General features: G+C 48.0%; 1 long non-coding RNA gene across 2 annotated transcripts in view; it reads left to right on the top strand.

Annotated features, from left to right (window-relative positions):
* Positions 1 to 20975: 20975 nt before the first annotated feature.
* Positions 20976 to 22723, top strand: part of LOC147529446 (uncharacterized) — a 48798-nt gene continuing 47050 nt past the window's right edge. For both annotated transcript variants that reach the window (XR_015222565.1, XR_015222564.1), the window contains exon 1: positions 20976 to 21161. This is a non-coding gene — a long non-coding RNA (uncharacterized LOC147529446). The remainder of the gene's footprint in view (positions 21162 to 22723) is intronic.

Genomic DNA, 22723 nt, shown 5'->3' with positions numbered 1-22723 from the left:
CATGTCGCTGACAAAGATGTTGAAAGATGTCATAATACTTTCGCATATGGCTTAAAGCCTGGAAATTTCATAAAGCTGACCATTAAAAGAAATTGCACATACATTAACTACTATTTTATTTATTTGCCAACAAACACAGAGAAACACCTACTGTAACAAAAAAAAAAAATAGCAACTATGAAGTAAAGTAGCAACAAACTATCCCTAACTGATACATCCAAGCAAACACTAGGGCTGATCTACTTCTTTGCCAAGGAACCAAAAGGCAGAGATTTGCAGAATTTGGGGCTGCTTTTCACCCTCGGATGGAGTCCTGTGCAGAGAAAGTATACGCTCTGTGACTTAACAGACTCAGAGAAAAATAAGCTTTTTATCTGGCTTTGTAACAAGATTCCTCCATAATATTTTCATAATTAAAAACTGGGAGGATGCAGGTGAGAGGCGGAGTTGTTCTTTGTGAAAAAAGAGATGAGAAGGGAAGGGGTAATTGAGGCTCCTACTTCCAGTTCTTACTGCACAAGCTATAAAATTGCTGTAATGTCTTTCTCAGAGAGCTTTATTGTGTTATTATTGTCTTCCAAGCTAGAGTAGGCCTACAGACCTTCTATGATATGTTTACACTGAATTAACATTAATTAATGATGAAGGGTACTATGAATGATCTGTTCAGCTGACCAAATGTAGATGTTTACATAAGACCGAGATTCATTGTCTCTACGTTCCATTGATTGTACTGACTAGTTTGACTACAACGAGCATTTATACACCCAACTCACATGCGGATACCTACATTTACCCCAAAGTTAAGCCTTTAAAATCTCTCCCAGGCCTTATTACTCTCACTGGCAGATAGGTGAATATTCCAGACTAGCTTAGTAACGAACTAAATGATCTTAACAAAATGGAAAAGTGGCCTGAAAACAATAGGAAGCAATTCTACTGAGACAAGAATAAAGCTCTACACTTAGGCAGCACATGAAGGATGGGAGACGACAGGCTAAGGAGCAGTTCTGAGAAAAATGCCCTAGGATTGTAGCTGAATAAACTGAAGATTAATCAATGGTGTTATTTGGTTATGAGAAAAGCAGTCATAACATGACAGGATGTACACCTGACAAGGCATATGAAGGAATCCTTCCATTCTGCTTGACACAGGTTACATTGCATGCAGTTTTGGGCACTATGCATCAGGAAAGATGGAAAAGAGAAGCAAAGCTGCAAGAATGGCTGGAGGTCAAGAAAAAGAAGTTATTCTCCAGCCATTTCAAGTCACGATCCAGAAGAGGTAGCAATGAGCTTAATTTGCAGCAAAAGAGAATCAGGTTACAGATCAGGCTTGTACATATAACTTGCATGTGTCAAAAAGGACAGTTTTCTAAAATGATTAAACACTGGAGTGAACCACCTTGAGAGGTTCTGGAATCTCCATTCTTGGAGGTCTTGGAAAGCAGGTTAGTCGAATATCTGTTAAGGAGAACATAGGTATATTTAATTCTACTCTGATCAGAGGGAAGGAGTAGGTGACCTCAGATTTGCTCTAGCACTGCTTTCTATAATTCTGTGATAACAACTCATTTTAGAGAAACTGAAGCAAAAATATTACTTGCTTTTTTAAATAGCTGCATTTTGAAAATAGATCATAGAAAAGTTTGGGTTGGAATAGACCTTTAAAGATCATCTAGTTCAACCTCCCTGCCATAGGCAGGGACGTCTTTCACTAGATCAGGTTGCTCAAAGCTCCATCCAACCAGACTTTGAACACTTCCAGTCATGGGCCATCCGCAACTTCTCTGGGCAACCCATTCCAGTGCCTCACCATCTTCATCATAAAAAATGTCTTCCTTATGTCCAATGTAAACCTACTCTCTTTCAGTTTAAAACCATTGCCCCTTCTCCTGTCACTACAGGCCTTGGCAAAAAGTTTCTCTCCGTCTTTTTTACAGGCCCCCTTTGTATATTGAAAGGCTGCAATAAGGACTGTCTGGAGACTTCTCTTCTCCAGGCTGAACAACCCCAACTCTCTCAGCCTTTCTTCGTAGCAGAGATGTTCCAACTCTCTGATCATTTTTGTGGCCCCCCTGTGGACCCAGTCAAACAGATCCATGTCTGTCTTGTACTGGAGAGCTCAGAGCTGAACACAGTACTCCAGGTGGAGTTTCACCAGAGCAGAGAATAGAAGGAGAATCTTCTAACTCATCCTGCTGGCCACGCTTCTTTTGATGCAGCCCAGGATACTGTTGGCTTTCTGGTCTGCAAGCACACATTTCTGGTTCATGTCCAAATTTTCATCTACCAATATCCTAAAATCCTTCTCCATAGGGCTGCTCTTAATCTGTTCATTCCCCAGTCTGTATTGATATCAGAGATTGCCCCGACTCAGGTGCAGGACCTTGCACTTGGCCTTGTTGAACCTCATGAGGTGCACATGGGCCCACTCCTCATGTCTGTGAAGGTCCCTGTGGATGGCCTCCCCTTCCTCTAGTGAATCAACTGCACTGCTCAGGTTGGTGTCATCTGCAAACTTTCTGAGGGTGCACTCAATTCCACTGTCTATGTCATTGATGAAAATATTAAATAGTATAGGTCTCAGTACAGACTCTTGAGGAACACCACTCATTACTGGTTTCCACTTGGACATTGAGCCATTGACTCTAACTCTTTGGACATGGCCATCCAGCCAATTCCTTGTCCATCTAACAGTCCATCTATCAAACCCATCTCTCTTCAATTTAGAGGTAAGAATGTTGTAGGGGATCATATCAAAGGACTTACAAAAGTCCTGGTAGATGACATCCATAGCTCTTCCCTTGTCCACTGATGCAGCCACTTCATTGTACAAGGTCGCTAAATTAGTCAGGCATGATTTGCCCTTGGTGAAGTCATGTTGGTTCTCTTTAATCACCTCCCTGTCTTCCATGTGTTTTAACATATCTTCCAGGAGGATCTGCTCCATGATCTTACCAAGTATGAAGATGAGGCTGACTGGTTGGTAGTTCCCAGGGTCCTATTTTTTACCCTTTTTAAAAATGATTGTGATGTTTCTTTTTTTTCAGTCATAGGGGACTTTGCCTGACTGCCATGATTTTTCAGATACGATGGAGAGTGACTTGGCAAATACGTCAGCTGATTCCCTCAGGACCCTGGTGTGCAGCTCTTTGGGTCCCATGGATTTATATATGCTCAAGTTCCTCAAGTGATCTCGAACACGATCTTCACTTACAATGGAAAGGACTTCATCCCTCCAGTCCCTGCCTTGAAGTTCAGGGCCTTGAGAGATGTGGGAAGAGAGATTACTATCAAAAACTGAAGAAAAAACGATTGTTGACTACCTCAGCCTTCTCCATGTCGTTTGTCACCAATTCTCCTGTCTCATTTACCAAGGGGTAAGGGGGGGAAGAAGCTACTGCTTGCAAATTAAAAACAGTGCATAACTGCATTATTGTTGAATCTGTAAATACAAACTGAGGATTTTCATCATTTTAATATATAAAAAGCAGTCTTGCATTTACAGCCATATTAATTACTTAGTATAGAAAATATATGCATGTTACATAGCAAATAATGATACAAAACTACGCATGCAATTTCATGCAGTATTTTTGTATCTTTTTAAGTTGCCTGTAAATTCCCTGAAACAAAGATACCAAAGAAAACTTGAAAGAATACAGCAGTATCGTCTCTGTCGTATGTAAAGATCACTTTCATTTTCTTCAGTGACTTCCCTGCAGAGTAACTTTAACACAGACCCAGAAGTATGATCTCATTCTTTGACCTTTTGAAAACAGATGGGTTGGGGGATCGCCATGAAAACTGCAACTTCATAATCTTCTAACATGGTTCAGAAACCATGCCAATCACTTGTACTGAATTAAGGCAATTTTCTGGCATTATATTTCAATGACCTTGTGCTCAGGGTCGAAAAAATACCTTGTAATTTGTTCTAGATGGCCCAAGTATATAACCACCACTTCTGTGGGGTCCTATGGCAATACTACAGAGCCTTCCAGCAAAGCAATGCTCAGGAGGAGGAGAAGTATAAACACACAATTAACATTTTAAAGCCAAGTGTTCTTTTATGTCTGTGCAGGCTTCACCTGTCTATGCTTCTTCCTTTCTGAAATGAATTGTCTTGTTACTCTTATCTATTTCTTAGGAATTTTTACCAAGCTTTAGAATTCAATTGAATTTCTCAATTCAGTTTCAGGACAAGTCTTATCTGCATCGTAGAACTCTGGGGAAAAGTCTATGGTAAATGGAGTGTTTCATGCTCTGCATACTGCTATAGTTGCATACATACAATAGCTCTTCTCTGTGCCTTGGGAAAACCCCATTGAAAATTGTTGTTCAGCACATTGGGCTTTTATATATCAAGCCTAAAAGAGTAGTCACACATGCCACCAGACTTGAATATTTACGACCTTAGAGATTAACAAGGTCATCAGATCTATCAGATTACAATAAAATTGTTATTCAGCACATTGGGCTTTTATATATCAAGCCTAAAAGAGTAGTCACACATGCCACCAGACTTGAATATTTACGACCTTAGAGATTAACAAGGTCATCAGATCTATCAGATTACAATAAAATTGTTATGCCATTTTTGGCATCTAAAACCTCTCAAGTAGCATCGTAGAAGCCAGTGGCTCTGACTCAGGCACTGTCATCTGGAACTCCATCAGTGAAACTTGCCATCCAGATCCACAGATGCTGTAGCACAGACAGTTTAGCTCCGTTACCAGGTCAAAGACCTGCTCAGGATTTGTCTACACAAGGCGCTTCGAGAAAAATTAATCTGGATCAATCAAGTGAAGTAAACTATATTGGATTTAAACTTTGAATAAGCATCTTCAGAGGTGCTTAATGCTATTTAGTAAATCTGCATTAGAAATCTATTGAGATTAACTTCCATGTCTCACAGAGCTTTTGATACCAAGAACTCTGACAGTGCCAGTTTCTTAATAGGAAATCCCTAAAGCGAGACATAAAGCCTTCCTTCTACTTAAGATTTTTTTCAGGGCTAGGAAAGGCTCTATGTAAACCTGCAATTCTTAATTAGGCAACAAGAGGAACAATTGCAGTTATGATAGAAGTGATATATCCAGCAGATAAAAAGTTCATGACTATATATGGGGTTATAATGGGAGGCATTTGGATACTGTACATTTAAATAGTGTCCTGCTGATATCAAGCTTTCCTAAAATTCAAATCTACAGGGCATTCCCAATGTGGATATTTTGCCTCTCTTTTCGTAACAATTAATAGAGACCAGAAGTGATTCATTACGCACCTGACACAAAAAGCAAAAAATGCGTTACTTAACATCAGACATCTAAAATACAGATGTCTACCTCTGACCTGTCAGATCACGCTCTACACAAATCGGTATTTCTGAGTGCAACTTCTCTCTAAAACACATTAGATGATTTATATACTCTAAGTACCTCCTTCTCTCTTCTGAATGTAAAGAAGTATGATGTGACATGGTGTACACTGCACACCTCTAAAGATGAAGTATTTGAATGTGTATCGGGTTTTAAGTCAGCCTAAAATTTGTTTCATCTTGGCATGCTCTACTAAGGAGGATCAAGCTAATGACTGTAGGTTTCAGATCTCTGGCTGCCTATTGTATTTTCCCTGTCCCTGTGTAGGACACCTTCTGTACATTTTCATTACATATCTGAAGAAAAGTTGTATTTTAACAGTTACTTTTTCTTTTGGTGTGTTCCAGAGATCCAACTGTTTTATCTTTCTTTTGCTACAATAACATCTGAATGTCGTTTGGCTCAAACACTCTCACACCACTTTACCCACCTGTAGAAAAGATGGATGGAAAAAGGCTCTAGGGTAGTGTCTCACACCAGATCTCTCCAGCAGCCCCACTGCCCAGACTGTGACACCACATTAACCCTGACAGATGTACTTCAGCTTGTGAGCACCACTTCTCCGGTTGATTTCAGTCACGTTGGTGCCCCCTCTCATAGGCGGTACCTTCAGCTGAGGCCACAGCTTGGGAATGGCTGCTCCAGGCCTCATAAAGGCTTGAATTAAGTGTGTATATTTTTTTCTGGATAAGACTAGGTGGTGACATACTAATCTAGTTTCCTTCTGCAACAGGATAACAGATGGGAGAAGCAGGAGGTGTCATATCTTGACTGGTTTTGATGCTGACATGTATTATTCTTCTACCTAAGACGGAGAAACACAGTTTAAAGGAAACTAGTATAGGATGAGTACAAACTGGCTGGGAAGTCATTCACTAAAAGCATTTATCAATGGTGAGTTATTGAAATGGAAGTACGTATAGAGTGGGATTCCCCAGGAATCTGTGCTAAATTTGGGGATTCTCAATATTTCCATTAGCAACCTGAATAAGGGAAGATAAAATATGCTTTTTTCTTACTGCAGATAATCCCATGCTGATAAAGGCTGTCAGATCACTGGAAGATAGGACTGAAATTCAGATTATCTTGACAAATTGGAGAAATAGACTTAAAAATAGATGGCAAATCAATAAGGATATATGCAAAGTCCTGCACTTTCACACTGCATGAATACAGGCTGGGCAAGAATTGGTAAGACAGCAGCCCTGTAGAAAAGAGCTAGGGGAGCATAGCCAGGATATATGCAACTGCACTGCAGCAATTAAAAAAAAAAAAAAAAAAGCACACCCCACAGTGGGATATATAAAAAGTAAGAGAGAGCCTTCAGGAGACTTGAGTTGTCTGCTCCCTCAGCAGCGGCAAGCTCTTAGCTGGAATACTGAGTCTAGTTTGAGATATGGCAAAGGAGAAAACTGACAGAGTTCAGAAGAGAGAGAGAAGAATTGTCAGACGTCAAAAAAAACTATGACACCTACGAAGAAAAAGAGGACTGGCATGGTTTAGTTTACAGAGGACTACAGAAAACACGCCAACTGTCATGGTTTGATGTGGAGGGGGTGGGAGTTCTGGTGGCAGGAGAGGGGTTTTGGTCCCTGTGACCTCCCCGGTTTTGGAACCGGGTTAGGCTTGGTTCTGGCCACCAGATCAGACTGCCATCCCCCTCGGGGTTGAGCCAATAGGGCGCCTCTGCAAATTGCCCTATTTAAGTCAGGACAAAGGGACCGGAAAAGGTGCTTTGCCCAGGAGTGAGCAGAGAAGGGAGGAGGGCACTGCCCCCGCTCCCTGGCTCCTGGCCGGGCAGCTGCCTGCGTCGGGCCGGCGCCGCCCACGGAGAATGGTGGCGGCAGAGCCAGCTGGGGAACTCGGGGGCACCCCACTCCCGGGGTGCCCACTGGGCTGAGTTCACCTGGAGAGGACTGAGATCTGAGAGAAACAGCTGCATTGACACCAGGTCAGTGAGGATGGAGCGGGAGGAGGTGTGCCGGAGCCGAGTTTCCCCTGCGGCTGATGGTGAGATAGCAGGCGGCCCCCCTGCAACCAGGACGGCCTCGGTGGAGTAGAGACCCACTCGCAGCCCGTGGAGAGAAGATGCCTGAGCCTGAGGATGGTCGTGTTGGGATGCATGACAAGACAGAGAGGCATCTGGAGTCTGTGTGACGACCCACACCGGAGCAAGTGGCTACAACTCCCTAAGTATCCGAGACTAAGTAAAGCCCACACTGGGGCAATCCGATGGGGAAGGATTGCTTCCTGTGGGCTGGACTCACGCTGGAGATGTTTGTGGATTTTTCCTCGTGGGTAGGGGATCCACTGGAGCCGGGGAAAAGGGTGTAAGGACTCCTCCTCCTTTAAGAAAGAAGCAGCAGTAACAGCACGGGATGAACTGACCTGCACTCCCCCAGTCACTGCCCCTTGTGCTGCTGGGGGGAGGAGGTAGAGCCGGGAGGAAAAGGAAAGGGGGGGGAAGGTGTCGGTTTTAAGATCTGGTTTTGTTTCTTTCTGTCCTCTCAAGTAACCAGTTTTGTTTCCCTTTGTCCTTTTAAGTAACCATTAATAAACTGTTTTGCTTTAAGAAAGCCCAGTCTGTTTTGCCTGGGACCATGGTTGGTGGGTGCTCCTTCTGTTCTTGTCTCAACCCTCAGTCCCTTTATTTTTTTTTTTCCTCCTCTCTACTTTACTGGAGAAGGAGAGACTGTGTGAGTTTTAGTTGCTGGATCAGCCTAAAACCACGACACCAACAAAAGACTTTCCGACAGGAAGGATGGTTAAACACTGGCATAGATTGTGTGAGGGGTGTGTGAAATCTCCATCCCTGGATGTCTTTAGGAACAGGCCAGACAAATGGAAAAGACGGAGGGATAGCGGGTCATCAGGGCACAGGGAGAGGTTCAATGATCTCTGAGGTCCTTTCTAACACTATTTTCTAGGATACAGTCTTTCTGCACCTTCTAAACTTTTTGTTGTGAGTAGTTGTGTTTAGAGTAATTGTACAAAGACCAGCATTTCTCATGCAGCATCCTTGGAGCTGAATGAACCTGAGCTTTTTACTCGTTATAAATTCAGTAAGTCTTCTAGTTCTCAGAGTTCACTGCACTAAAGCTAAGGCAGTTAGACAGCCTGCTTTTATAATGCTTTGATTGAATAAATTTGCAAAGCTGCAACCTAGAGTCTACATTATTGCTCAGCACCACTTTGTTAATTTGGAATCCAGATCTGGTGACTGATTTAGGAAAACAGTTCAGCTAATCCCTAGTGAATAGAAATCCTCAGTCTAAGATTGTATGGCTCACCAGATTCCCACACGTGCAAATGCAGCAGCTGCCTTGCAAAGGGAAGTTAAAATATCAAGTACAAACTTCAGGGGGTTTTCACATGACAGGCTCATTTTCCTTCCTCAGAGATCTAGGGCTCCAAAATGAAGGAGTAGAGATAATCACAAACTTTCACGGTAGACAACTTTTGTACTAAGGTGGCAAGTGCACATATGTATTCTAGAAAACTCTGAGGGCAGCAGTTCTGGCAGGAGAACGTTCGGAGCTACTGTTAGAAAACATAATTCTGCTAATTAGCCTTTTCTTGCTTCTTCAATCAGCCCAAACAATTAGCATGCATACCCATGTGATATCAATAATCCACGTATTTTCAACTATTTCCACATAATTGCCTTCTGCATGATAAAACACATTCAAGCAGAGTACTATGGATTATAATTTGTCAGTGAGATTTTCTGCAAAGACATTTGGTGTCACAGGAAGGCCCCTGTGCAGATTGCTTCCTGCCTAGTAGGAAATCCTTGATTGATCCACAATCTGTTGAGCTTTGGGCGACTACACAAGGTCCATTTCTTCACTCAAATTCGGCATGAGGCGAGCAAGCAGCTTGTTTTCCTGGGATGTTGAGATAAGTCGGTCAGATTTATGTTATATACCATACCTGCTCCTGTAGTAGCCATCCAAATTTAGAAATAAATTAATAAATGTAATGAAAATAGCTATTTTAATGATGACAACAACGAAAAGTAAGTTCTTCCTCAAAGTTATTACAAAAGACATAATAAGAGCTCTTAAGTAAGTCCGAGTGGCACTGCGTTAGTGAATGGTTCTAGTGCAGCTGAAACTAAAGTAGTTTCTACTGAAGACAAGCATAAAATTTCTGCCTACCCGTACTCATGACAATATCCCCCAACTATGATTCTTTCTGTTGTCATATTATTTACAATATGAGTTTTGAGAGCATTATGTAAGTTGCCCAATTATATATTGATTTATATATGACTCTGGACACCTCAGATGCATGCCTCCCTCTTCTCATTCTTACTGTGCCCTCCGACCCCACTTTTTTCCACTGTTTCTGAGATTTCTTCTTTTTCCTTCCAAATGAAGTCATATGGGATTAATCTTGGAGGCTCTAAGTACCTTTTCAACAGACTTATACTTCTCTCCTGTTCGCAGGAGCTAAGAGATTTACTTCTACAATACTCTCACCTCCTGCCAATTACAAATTGGAGCTCAGTTCTCTAACAGGGTGGTGCGGGACACTAGATCAGAACAGCTGAAATCTCTTCATTAGAAGCAGGATGTTCTTGTCCAGGGTTACTTTCTAGTAAATGTACATTTACAGGTCCAGAGAGATCTTTGATATAATGCCTAAGAAAAAAAATGAGGCTCAAAATCTAAAGCTACTCAGACACTTACCTCCTACTATCCAACAAGAAATATTTAAACAAGAGCCAGATGCCCAAGGATCCCAGCTGACATTTGGGGATCCAGGCCTATGGTCCCATCTGAGCTACCCAAGCATCAAATAATTCAAGATGCTCTCAGATGGATGAGAGTCTCACATGGAAAACTCTGTCAAAGTTTCTGAACTAAACATACTTCTGGGCAGTGAATTAGGTGTTGCTGGTCTGTTTCCTGAAATCTGTATCAGAGATAGCTGGTGTGTACAAGAAATGGCTCCATATAACACACGGAAAGCAAGAATCTATACAAAGATGTGTTGATTGTGTTAACTTACAGTTTTTGTAGTGTCACATATAGTTTAGTGATTCACTTGAGCTGTAATAAAAGGCAAGTTGCATTTACTAAAATAAGGTAACTATTTTGTGATGAGTAAACTCTTTCTGGATATAGTTTTACATTGACATGTTTTTAATAACTAAAAAGACTTCATTTTCATAAAACATTTTATAATTTTTATCTGTCTTGCTTATATCCTTAGGCCATCATGGCTATGGCACAACTATCACATTTTATAAGCATGCTACAACTCCCCACAATCACTGTAAGTCAGTAAAGAGAATTGCTATAATGAGTTAGATGGTTTCAGGACTCCCCAGAAATTATTTTACCCAAGTAAGCTTACAAGCCAGGTAGGCGACGCAGAAACAAGAACAGGGTGTAACAGCTGATAAAAAAAAAAAACAAAAAAACAAACTAGTAAAGTGAAGACATAGTAATCCTGAGGACACAATTTTCTCCTTCAGGTGTTTTCCCCAGCATCCTTTTGTTTTTTTGTGGGGAAGAATGACTGCAATATAAGGAAAAACAGACATAACTGGTACAGTACCTATAAGCTAGATGCCATCACATCCAGACACAGAGGTCCTTCCCTCTAAGGTAGGATACAAAGTCCCAAATCAAGTGCTTCAATTTGCTGTGAAATACATGAGAAAATCTGCACTTTCAGAACAAACTGCACCTTAAGTCACGCAGAGTTAGGTGATACGACCGGCAGGTATGTGAAGTTTCTGAAATCTCCTTTCTGTCTCGAGTTTGCATACCTTGAAGCAGCAACCCAAAACCAGTTTGAATTCTAGGCTGGAACCTCAGATTGTCCTTAAGCGCTGAGCATTGCCAGAACGAGGGAGCACTGCTGCAGAAGCAGCACTACTGCACATTGCACATCTCCTCACCCACAAACGCATACATTTCATTACCCAAACTACTTTCATTTCTATCTATGCAGATGCACGTCACAGATACTGAACTAAGTTTCTCCATACATTAGCCCTTTAGTACACTAGTAATTTTGTTTACTCTTCCCTGAATTCCCCCTGGAGCACTTACTAATTTATGACTGAGAAGTAATATTAATTAATCTATTAAAATGAGGACATACACATTCAGATGTATGCAGAGAAACATTTTTTTCTCTATTTACTCTTAATTTACATCTTGATGAGTCAAATCCCGACTGTTACATTGCCAAGTCAAATAAAATTTCACCAGTGATTAAAGTTGTCCTGCGGGATCGTACGAAACACATCTTTAATGAATTTGATCTGCTAAATGCACACGGCCAAGAAAGAACTGTATTTTATATCTCTAAGCAAAAGTCATGAAGAAAACACTTTTTCAGAGCCACCAGCGCTTCAGAGGGCAAATAATTTTCAATTTCAATACATGAGTATTGATAACTTTGCTATAATTATATGTCTATATTATTCTCCTTGGAGTTGTTATCACACACTCACAGATACGTAAGGTGCTCCAGCAGCTTTCAGCTTGCTAGGAAGCTTTAAAAGGCCACGGCTGATATGCAAACACAACTCTACTCCTAAAAAAAAATAATTTTTAAAACAATTTATGGCAGCTTTTTATTTTTCTCTTGCTCTTTAGCGTCCAGCTAGAGGGCCCGATTCTGCCACCACAAACGAAGAGGCAGAACGAAGTCTGTTAGCGGGAACATTTCGGGTCACCACCGAGCTGGAGGAGTAACCATCCGTAGTGCCGCTCCGGGTGCCCCGCACGGGCGGACCGGAGCCGGGGGCGCGGGGAGGTGACGATCCGGTGTCTCCGGGGGACGGGGCGGGTGGAAACCGAGGGAGGAAACCACAAAGTGTATTGGGTGCAGCTGGAGAGAAGCCAGAGGGGTTGATGTTACCAGCCGTCTTTTCGAGCTCGGGGTTAGATACTGATTTTTACGTGGAAGAGATGCGGGGATGCGGACACTTCTTGAACGCCGCAGCACGGCAGCCCCGCGTTACCGGAGAGCACGGAGAGAGAGGCGGCTGGCTGGTTGTAAGGAATCCTGGAAGAGCTGTGCCAGGAGCCCGGGGTCAGCTCCCGCAGGCCAGCCCTTCTCCGCACCGATCTTCCGCAGCGGCCGCCCAGAGGCCGCGGTGCCGCCGGCGCGGGGGAAGCCCGGAGCGGGCGAGGAGAGGCGGGCCGGGGCCGGGGCCGGGGCCGGGGCCGGGGTGTCCCCGGTGCGCTCTCCCCTGGGAGCGGGGGAAGTCGAGGCCGGGGCTCAGCCTCTTGGCGGCCCGGCCTCAGGTGCGGCGGCGGTGCCGCAGGCAGCTCCCCCCATCCCTGCCCGTCCCTGCCTCCCCCCGGCCCGGCTCGGCTGCTCGCTCCTCCTGGCGCTGCCCTCTCCCAGCCCGCCTAGTACTGCCCCAGCTGTCCCACCACCGTCCCGGCACTGTCCCAGCATAGTCCCGAGCAGTCCCAGCACCATTCTGGGATGTCCCAGCACTATCCCTAACTGTCCCAGGATAGACCCAGACTGTCCCAGCACTGTCCCAACTGTTTCAACATTATCCCAGCACTGTTCCAGCAGAGTCCCAAGCTGTCCCAGCACTATCCCAGGATATCCCAGCACTATCCTAACTGTCCTAGGGCGGTCCCAGGATGTCCCAGCACTATCCTAACTGTCCCAGGATAGTCCCAGACTGTCCCAACTGTTTTAGCACTGCCTTAGGACAGTCTCAGCCTGCCCCAGCATTGTCCCTGCACAGTCCCAACACCATCACAGAAAGTCCCAGGAATTCCAACTGTCCTAGGACAGTCCCAGATTATCCCAACACTGTTCCAGCTGTTCCAGCACTGTCCCAGGACGGTCTCAGCGCCGCCCCAACTGTCCCAGCACTGTCCGGGCACTGTCTCAGCACTGTCCCAGCATAGTCCTAGACCGTCCGAGCACTGTCCCAGTACTGTCCCAGCAACTCTGACGCGTCCCCCGGGTTGCCTTAGGGCGAGGCTCGCCCCGCGTGTACCAGCCAGGCGACACAAAACGGAGGGACTCGGCGAGTGCACCCCTCGGTGACAGTCCCAGGGCCACGGGAAGGGTTAATCGTGCCCCGGGACAGCTCACGATCACTGCCACAGAGACACAGACGGGAAAAGGAGTCGGGGGCTCTGCCGATGGGGACCCACAAGATGCTTTGCAGCTCAGCTGTAGAGTTTGCAGAGTTGCCGTGCACAGGGAAACGCTTCGGTTTCCTCAGGAAAGTCCGAGCACTGGCAAATCCGCAGTTCGGGGTGTCAAGTTTGCAGAAAATGGCCGAACACAAATTTCTTTTGCATTTCCCTTCCGGAAAAAAAAAAAATAATAAGCTGAACTCGGGAGATAAACGACTGTTTGGTGGTAAATACTGACCAGCAGCAGCAGCTGGAGACGAATCACCATACTGCAGCGTTTAGAGGAGAGGAGGAGAAAAGCGAGATCTCCGGGCTGCCGCAACTGCCTGCACGCCCACTGGTTTCACTGGCTCGAGTGCCTGAGAGGGGGGGGGAAATAAAAAAAAAAAAAAAAAAAGGCTGGTGCAGAGAAAAAATAAAAAAAAAAAAAAAAAAAAAAAAAAAAAAAAAAAAAAAAAAAAAACACCAAAACACAAATAAGAAGGACTAATGACTTGAAAGTGGTTGCAACCCTGCCAAACTGCTCGTCCCGGCTGGGGAGGGCGGCGCAGGTGGCAGTGGGTGGCGGTGGCGGTGTAGCACCCGGCGGTTCCCCGTACCTCTGCCCGGCTCAGGGCGGCCGAGGGAGCACCGGGGAAGCGGGGAAAACCGAATACCGGCCGCAGGGAGACCCCGCTGCCGGGAGGTTCACCCGCTGCCCCGCGGGGAAGCCTGCGGGCGACGGAGACGGCGCCTCGGCAGTACTCACACACCGAGAGAAAGAGGGCTCCCCCGCTCCCCCACGGTGACCGAAAAGGAAAGTCTGAAATTCTCCCAAACACGCACGTTTTGGTTTCAGCGGAGCGGGATGGAAATGACTGTCATTAAGTACCAGGTCCTGAAAGCTCTTCTTGCTTTGCAGGCGGTCAGAAGTTACTTTTCGAAGCGGCGTCATCATCGTTTCTGTCTTTACGTATTTCCAATACACCAGAAAGTTTCCATCGGAGCGATTTGAACATTTTAAGAGTAACTACTCATTTCCCCGGAAGCCAAAAGTAGCCTGGGAAGCAGATCTGCAGCGGGCTGCCAGCGGCTCACCACCCCGCTTCGCCTGACCGAGAGCTCAGTGTAGACACACGACTTCGGTTGCCGGGACCCCCCTCCTGTACCGGCCCCGTCACTGGAAACCTCGGGAGCTCGGTATCTTCCCCGGACGAGTAAATCATCAAGAGGCAAAATAAGAAGTCCAAAAGGCGGCTACGTTTGAAAAAAAAAAAAAAAAAAAACCACAACAAACCAACAATTGATGCGGCTTTTTAACCGCGGTATTCCAGCCTTTTCCGACCCTCTGAACTTTTTTTTTCTTAATAGCACCGTTTGACCTTCTGCTAAAAGGAGGTGATTCTTCGCTTCTTAAATAACTCCTTATGTGCCGGGAGAAATAAAAGCACCATCAGACACCCAAGGTGTTGAGTATTTGCATTTGGTATTTTTAACGACGAGATTTCAAATTGCTTAATTTAATTACGCCAAATAGGAAGGTGACATAGGCGTCTAAAGAGTTCAAACTACCTGAGTTTACACCTAAATCTACATGAAGTTTGACAAGAGATGAAACCTGTAGCCCCGGTGCCACTGGGGCAGGAGAGGGACGGGGCGGGTGGACATAAAAATATGGGTTTCGGAACATCTCCGAGGAAAACGGTGTCCGAAAACAGGGCGCTCAGAAACCTGACACGGAGGGGATGAGCTGGATGTTGAGCCTGGCACGGAAGCGAGCCGTCACATAGAGATTTAGTTATTATCAGCCAAATCTTTGGACTGGGGAACGAAAAGGAGAGAGATATTTAATATTTGGGGTTGGAGAGAAGCGAGCTCCCCGTGCCCCTGGCCCCGGTACCCGGCAGCCCGTGGCTCGGGGGGCATTTCTGAAATGACACCTCGCCCCCCGCTCTTGAACACAGCTCTGAAATAATTAAAGTTTCATAGATAGATAGATAGATAGATAGATAGATAGATAGATAGATAAAATAAAGACCAGGAAAAGACAAGTCGTCGCTGGGAACACCGCTATCCAAACCCAAGTCACTGTATTTCTTTCGCTAAGGATTGTCATTATTTGCTGTATATGTATATATATCTCCTCCCGTCAGTCATTCGTGACGAGCACGTTTTAAAGCCTCCACTAATTTACACAGAACAAAGGCACTTTCCAGCTACGCTAGGAAAGAAAAAAAGGAAAAAAAAAAATCCACACACCCAACAACCAAACAATTTCGGTTCAATTAAATATAACGATTTTGTTCTTGGACAGCTACCAGTTTTTTGCTCTTACCGTCCCGGGACTTTCATTTAAGCTCGGTAACACCCTGAAAGGCTACAGTCATTTTGTATACATTGCATCGTACCTTTTCGGTCCTGCAATACAGAGCAGCACCGAGCTGATCGCAGGCTGCTCAGAGAGTTAAGTTTGTTCGGTAAAAAGAAACGTGATGAGGCGCACGGGGTTAACTAAATCTTGCAGAGATCCAGTCGCTATCAGCAAAAATCATCCAGTCTTTAACAACCTGGTTGCACACGCTGGATATAGACAACGATGTCTGAAAAAATAATTACGCAATTACGCAGCTCTAGATAGATTTTAAAAAAAAAGTTTCCAGACTAAAAAAAAAAAAAAAAAAGCCCCAAAATTTCGGTAGAAGTGACTCGCACTAACTGTGGCTGCTGATCCTTCAGCTTCGCTTTGACGCGCAGATCACGTCCATTCCCTCCACAGGTTTTCAAAAATCTCGCTTTTTTAGCCCATTCTGTGGGCTTGACAGCACGGAGAGCGATCTGGGAGAACGGAGGGGGCTTCGCCGCCCGCCCTCGACCCCGTCCGGGGCTGCCCAAGCGCTCTGGAGGCGTTTGAGCGAGGGGCAGGGGGAGGTCGGTAGGTCCCGGGGCTGCCCCGCAGAGCCCGGGGGGCTGCGGTACCGGGGAAGCCGCGGGGCTCCCGGAGAACTCCCAAGTAAGTCGCCGAGGAAGAGAGCTGGACGCCGGAGTCGCTCCCGCTTCGCTGGAAGTGGAGACGCACCGTGTCAGCCCCGACACAGCCAAAATCCTTCTCACTCGCTCATACCCCTCTCCTCCCCAGCTATATCTGATTTTTCTTCCTTTTTTTTTTTTTTTCCTCTTCTTTTTATTTTCCCCCTCCCTAAGCACAAATGCTTTCTCCCTTGCCTTTGACATTTGGGACTTCATGAGCAAGGAGAGCTCTGAAGTGGCGGTTACCACCGCTCTCTTTCCGTGACACCACGTGGGGAATTTTGGGGCTTCTTTGGAAAAAAAAAAAAAAAAAAAAGAAAGATAAAATAATCAGGCATGCGAAGGCGTCGACTTTATTTGGTGCCGGTTGGCAGCACCCGCCCGGCGCAGAGCGGAGGTGGCGGCGCGACCGTGGCTCATCCCCACGGCGAGGCAGCGGGGACTTCCCCCCGCGCCCCGCTGCAAACTCATCTGGTAGGGAAACGGGGCTTGGAGAGGTGTCATTTTCCCACCGAGGAACAACCCTTCCCCGACCCCCGAAAATCAGAGCCGGCGTTTTCCTCCGCCCTCCTCGCTGCTTAGTGGCACGGGGAGCTGCTTTCGATCGCTATCTCCGAATTTCGCTGGTTTCTTAAGAAAGGAGAGTGAAATAGCGCTGTTGCGGGAAACGCACAGCTGCCGAAAGTTGTTAGTAAAGAGCATTAAATCAACTCCCCACCGCTGCTGTGGAAGTTTCTTTCTTTAAAAATATAGGAAATGAATTTGGATGTTTTCTCCGTCCCATTTTGAAACGCGGTGAGTTACCGCACTTGGCCAGTAAAATCCTACAAGTTTGCAAAAAGGTATCAGTAATAATGATGACAATACCAAAAGCAGCGCTCGGAGCGATACGCAAACCCGGTAAACGCCTGACCGGAATAATCCAGGCATTTGGAGCGGAGTTTTGGCGTTTCAGTTTGCCTGCTGATGTCAACGGCGCGTCGATAAATAAGAAGTGAGAAGTGAGGGGGAGCGGCGGGGGGCAAGGGAGAGGCAGCAAGCGCTCCTTTCCAAAAGGCGGAGTTTTTTGAGGTCATTTCATCTCGACTCTTTCGTCGTTTTGAATATAAAAGAAAGCTGCCTGGGGCTGATTTTCCCAGTCCCTCGCCCGCCTGCGGTAACTTCGCGCCCAGCATTACTTTAATCAAGATGTTAAAACAGTCTTGGTTTTTCCCCTGAACCGTGCGTTTAATGACAGGTCGGTGCAACTGTCCGAGCTCGCTGCAAAATGGATTAAACTACGAGTCTCGAGAATGTGGACGTTTGGAGCTTAATCGTTGCTACTCTTACGCTACATTACAGAAGGAACATGGAAAGCTTTTTGGTAAACTTTTGATAGAAACTTCAGGGCTTCCTTGTCTATCTTAAGAGCGCAGCAGTGTGCAACACAACAAAGGAGTAACTTTCCCCTACAAGGCATTTCTTGCCCGGTGCAGAAAACAATCGGTGTCCCTTCGGAAAATGAAGTACAGCTCTTAAAAACTTGGGGGGGGGGAAAGAAAAAAACAACAACAACTAAAAACCCTTCTCCTCTATTTAAAATATCTTTCCCCCTTCACAAACCAGCCGGTGAAGCACCACCGAAGCAGGCACACTGCTCTGTCCGCAAATCTGCCAAAAAAAAAAAAAAGCCCCAAAACCTAACCCCAAACCCAAAACGCGGAGGCATTCCTGACGGCAGAAGTGAAACCGTCTCGATCCAGGCGAGTTTATTTGTAAACCCGGGAAGCAGCGAGCCCGGGCGGCGGCGGGGAGGCGGGGGGGGGGGGGGGGCGGGGCGGCGGCGGCGGGCGCGGGAGCGCGGACGGACCCGCCGGGGCTGCGGCTGCTGACTCAGAAAAGCAATGTAGGTCATAACGAGTTTCCTTAAGTTACCTAAGTTCGAACAATTCAGCTTTTCTTTGGAGACTTCCAAAGTGCTGTTGCAACATTTCTGAACGCCGTGGCTTCTGAAGAAGTTCAGCCCCCGGCTCTGGGCGATCGGGCAGCGCCGGGGCGGCCGGGCGGGCGGGCAGGGACGGCGGCTTCTCCCTACTCACACGCTTCGCCCCTCGCTTTTATCTTCCCTCGCTCATTTCCATTACAACGCTACTTCTTTTTTCTTTTTTTTTTTTAAATATTTTGTCCCAGAGGCGTGTTTTTTAGAACAAAATTGTGCCAGCACGTCACACTTCCATTTTCTTCTGAATTTTCAGAGAAGCAGCAAGCGAATTGCCTACCTACTCTCTATTGAGTTCAGTTCTTTCCAGGAAGGGTTATTCACGGTTCATAGTTTGGATCTATTCTTTATTATCACTATTTACAACTTTCTACCCCCAGTCAATTTTTACACGACCAGTTTTAGGGCTATTAAGAGAGTTCACTTTTGCCACGGGTTTCGTACACAAAAGACGATCCGTCTTTTGAGTGACACTGAACACTGTCCGTCTTCGAACTAGGTGATTTTCGTTATTTTCCTTTTTTTTTCTGCTTTATTATTTTTTCTTTCTCCTTTTTTTTTTTTTTTTTTTTTAACCATAGCAGAGCAGGAAAAAAGTAGCCGCGATCCCCACGGACAGCTCACGGAGGACGAGCCAAAGCGTCGCGTTCTGTCGCAAGAGCAGCGAAGTGGGACGGAGACCTCACTGCGAAGCATAAAGTTGTCCAGGAGAGGAAAGCCCGGGATCAGGGGACGCTTCAAGAAAGGAACCACACTAAGCGATTTTATTTTATTTACTCGGAGCCTTCTCCGGCCGTTACCTGCGCTCCCCGCTCCCCAGCAAGCAGGGGCCGTGCGTGGGCTACGGCGGGGCGGGGAGATTTCCGAGGGACTCGCACTCTCCCCCAGAAAATCATCATCGGGAAGGCATCCGTTGTCACGAAGCATAACTAAGAGGGGAAATCATCCGCCCATAGATATCACGAAAGCAAGGAGCGGGGTGGGGGGTGGGGTGAGGGGGAAACCCAACCTCGCCTGGTCCGATGGCTGTTATTTCTGCCGAGCGCACGCATCGCCCGCCTGTCCATCACGGGTGTTTTTAGGGCGATCCTACAACCGGTGTCACTGTCACGCACCTCCAGCCTTCCTCCTTCCCTCCTGCTCCTCTCTAACCCCGCGGTGACACCCCGCCGGCCTTGGTGCTACCAAGCGAGGATTTCCCCGTCTAAACATAGAAGATTTTGCCAAGGGAGCAGGAGTCCCGCGAATGTTTTCCCGGAGCGCCTTAACAAGCAGCAGCACCAGCAGCTCCGCGGAGCCCCGAGGCCGGAGCCGGGAGCGCCTGGCAGGCTCGGGCAAGCCCGGTCCCGGCCTCCGCCCGCCCGGGGCACGGCGGCTCTGCCTCCCGGGGCCGGACGGGCGAGCCCTCGCTCTCTCTTAAAAAAAAAAAATAAAAAAAAAACCAAACCCCGAGTTTAAAGCAGAAAGAAAATACACGCGCTTGTTTTGTTTTGTTTCGAGGTTTGCTACCCTGCGCCGTCCCCGCCGGCGGAAAGCTTCCCTCGTCCCGCGGCACCCGAGGGCGGTGGCCGGGGTGACCGTGGAGCGCTGAGGACGACGAGGGAAACGGGATGGTGGGCAAAGCTCGGCACCCGTTTGGGAAACGCGTTCCCCAGCCTTGGCGGCGGTGGAAGGCCCTCCTCTGTGTTTGCAGTTTTCTTTGTTTACATTCAGTTTAGAAACATTGGCCTTCGGCCAGAAAAGCGCCGGTGTCCCCCCCCCCCCCCCCTTCCTTCTCGGAGGGCGGAAGAGAAAAACCTTCTAATTTTCACGACCCCCCCCCCCCCCCTCAGTTCTTAAAACGTTTTCCCTTCGCTTCCCTAATTTAACCCTTCGGCCAACCTCGAAAAAAAAAAAAAATAAAACCGGAGCTGGACGGTGCGTGCACCTGCCCTCGGAGCTTTCGACCGAGGTGGTCGCAACAGGTTCTGCCGGGGTCGGGGGGATGGAGATGGAAGGTTACCGGTGGAAGACGAGGCGAGGCGCGCCGAACCGAGCGGCGCGGCCCCGGGGCCGCGCCGCTCGGTTCGGCGCGACTCGCCTCGTCGCCCGCGGGGCGGTGCTGTGCGGCGGCAGCCGCCGCCGCTGTGCACCGCCCGGTTCCCCTCCGTGTTCGGGGCGGGTGGGAAGAGCGCGGAGGCCGCTTGCGTTCGCTTGTTTGTATGTGCGTGCGTGTGTGTGTGTGTGTGTGTCCCTCCCGCCCCTCCACCCCAATATCTTCTTCTTCTCCCCCTCCACCCCCACCCCTTCCACACTCCCCCCCCCCCCCCCCCCCCCCCCCAGCCGGCGAGGAGTAAGTGCCACCGCTCCGCCTTCTCCTTTTCGCAATGTTGACGCAATCTATAAATAGTGGAACAAAAGGACCAACTTCCTCGCAGCTTTGCTGAAACTGCACAAAAAAGGCAACCGGGGGGTGTGGGGGGGGTGGGCTGGTTATTTTTTTTTTATTTTATTTTTCTCTGCTTAAAAGGCGTATCCTCCCTCCTCTCCCCCCATACACGTTACTGGAAGATTATTTATATTTTTTTTCCCTGTGCTGGCAACGTCCTGCGAGTGGCTATTTTGCTTTTGCACCGAGAAAAGGGCTTCCCCCGCCCTCCTCCTCCTCTTCTGACAGTAAGTGCCATTTAGCTACTGCCTTTTCTAGGGGGAGGGAAGGAGGAGGGGGTGCTGCTGCTCGCCTACCTGCCCGCTGCCCCACAGAGAGCGGGCAGGAGGGACCCCGCGCTCCAGGGACGGGGGGGTTTGGAGGCGCTCAGTGCAATGGGGGGGGGGGCGGGGGGGGAAGCAGCGAGCGGGGATGCGCGCACGGGGGGACGGAGCGTGGAGGACCCGCGGGTTTGGGCTGGGGGGGGGGGTGGAACCGGTGAAATAAGGTGATCGGGCGAGGGGACGGTTGCCGCTGCCCGCCGAACAAAAGCTGACGCTGTTATTAACCGGGCTTTTGTTAGGGGGAAGTGAGTGTGTGCGTGTGTGTGTGCGCGGGGGGGGACGGGGGACACGGGACGACGACACCCCGCCCGCAGCAAGTTGCCGTGCGGCGGAGGGCACCTTAGACTTGTTTACCGCCGGCGCGGCGCTCACCGGCGTGTTTACCCTGCGCACACGACGCGGGGCTCCCCCACCCTCCGCTCCCCGCCCCCGTCACCCCCCAACCCCTTCCCTCCTCCTCTGCGCCCCGGGTTGGGGGGGGGGGGGCGATGAGCGGAGCGGAGTTTAAAGGGGTGGGGGGGTGCGCGGTCAGGAGATGCTGATACGATCACGCGTAAAACACTCCCCCCCCTTCCCCCCCCGGCTTTGCCAGTCGGATCGGTGCAAGCGCAGGCAGTTACTGGCCGGAGGGAGAATTACATCATCCCCTGCTCCAGTGATGCTACCTTTCGTGCCGCTACCATGCGCGCAGGGAAATAAGCGGGGGCGCGCCTCCCCCCCACCACGGCGCAAGCCCGAGCCGTGATGGGGGGGCGGGGGAGGGAGGCGCGCCCCCGCGTCACTCACACACACACACGCCCGCCCGAGTGTTTACAGCGCTCACACAGGCGTATTGTGACGTCGCCTGAGTGACAGCCCGCCGCGCCAACGGGGGGGGGGCGCGGCCCTCGACGCCGAGGCAGAACACGGGCGCCTCACCCGCCTTTCCCCCCCCGCCTCCCCGGGACCAGGGCCGCGAGCGGTTCCGCGGGTGGGGGTCCGGGGGGCGAGCCCGAGACTAAACACTTCAAAAGTTAAATCAAACTTATACGCTCCGGTATCGGGGTGGTTTGCATGATGCCGATTGATTTGAATTAGTGACGTTTTATGACGTTTTAAGCGCGTAGTATACGCTCGAGAGGCGATTTCATGTTGAGAGAGGCGAGGTGTTATTTGCAAGCGTGGGGTATCTGTGAGGTTAAACCGCTGTCTCCAACCTTTCGCATCCCCTCGGGAACAGGCTGGGACGGGAAGGGCTGGGGAACGTGATCCTGGTGGGGTTTGGGACAGGGAAGACCGGAGCGTAGAAGCTGTCATAGCGGTGGCCTTGTACACTTCATTGTCCAGAGTGGACAATAAAAAGCTAATTTTAATTTTTTTTTTTTTTTTTTTTATTTTAACGGGAAACAAGCACCGAGGGTGAAATCTAAATTTCACACGTCGTACGCTTTCCCCAGTGTGAGACGTGTAACGTTACAGGGTTAGAA

The sequence above is a fragment of the Tauraco erythrolophus genome, chromosome 1, assembly GCF_009769465.1.
Source record: "Tauraco erythrolophus isolate bTauEry1 chromosome 1, bTauEry1.pri, whole genome shotgun sequence".
In the NCBI taxonomy this organism is placed as follows: Eukaryota; Metazoa; Chordata; class Aves; order Musophagiformes; family Musophagidae; genus Tauraco; species Tauraco erythrolophus.
Note: the sequence above shows the minus strand (reverse complement) of the source record. Positions and strands in the feature narration are given on the sequence as shown.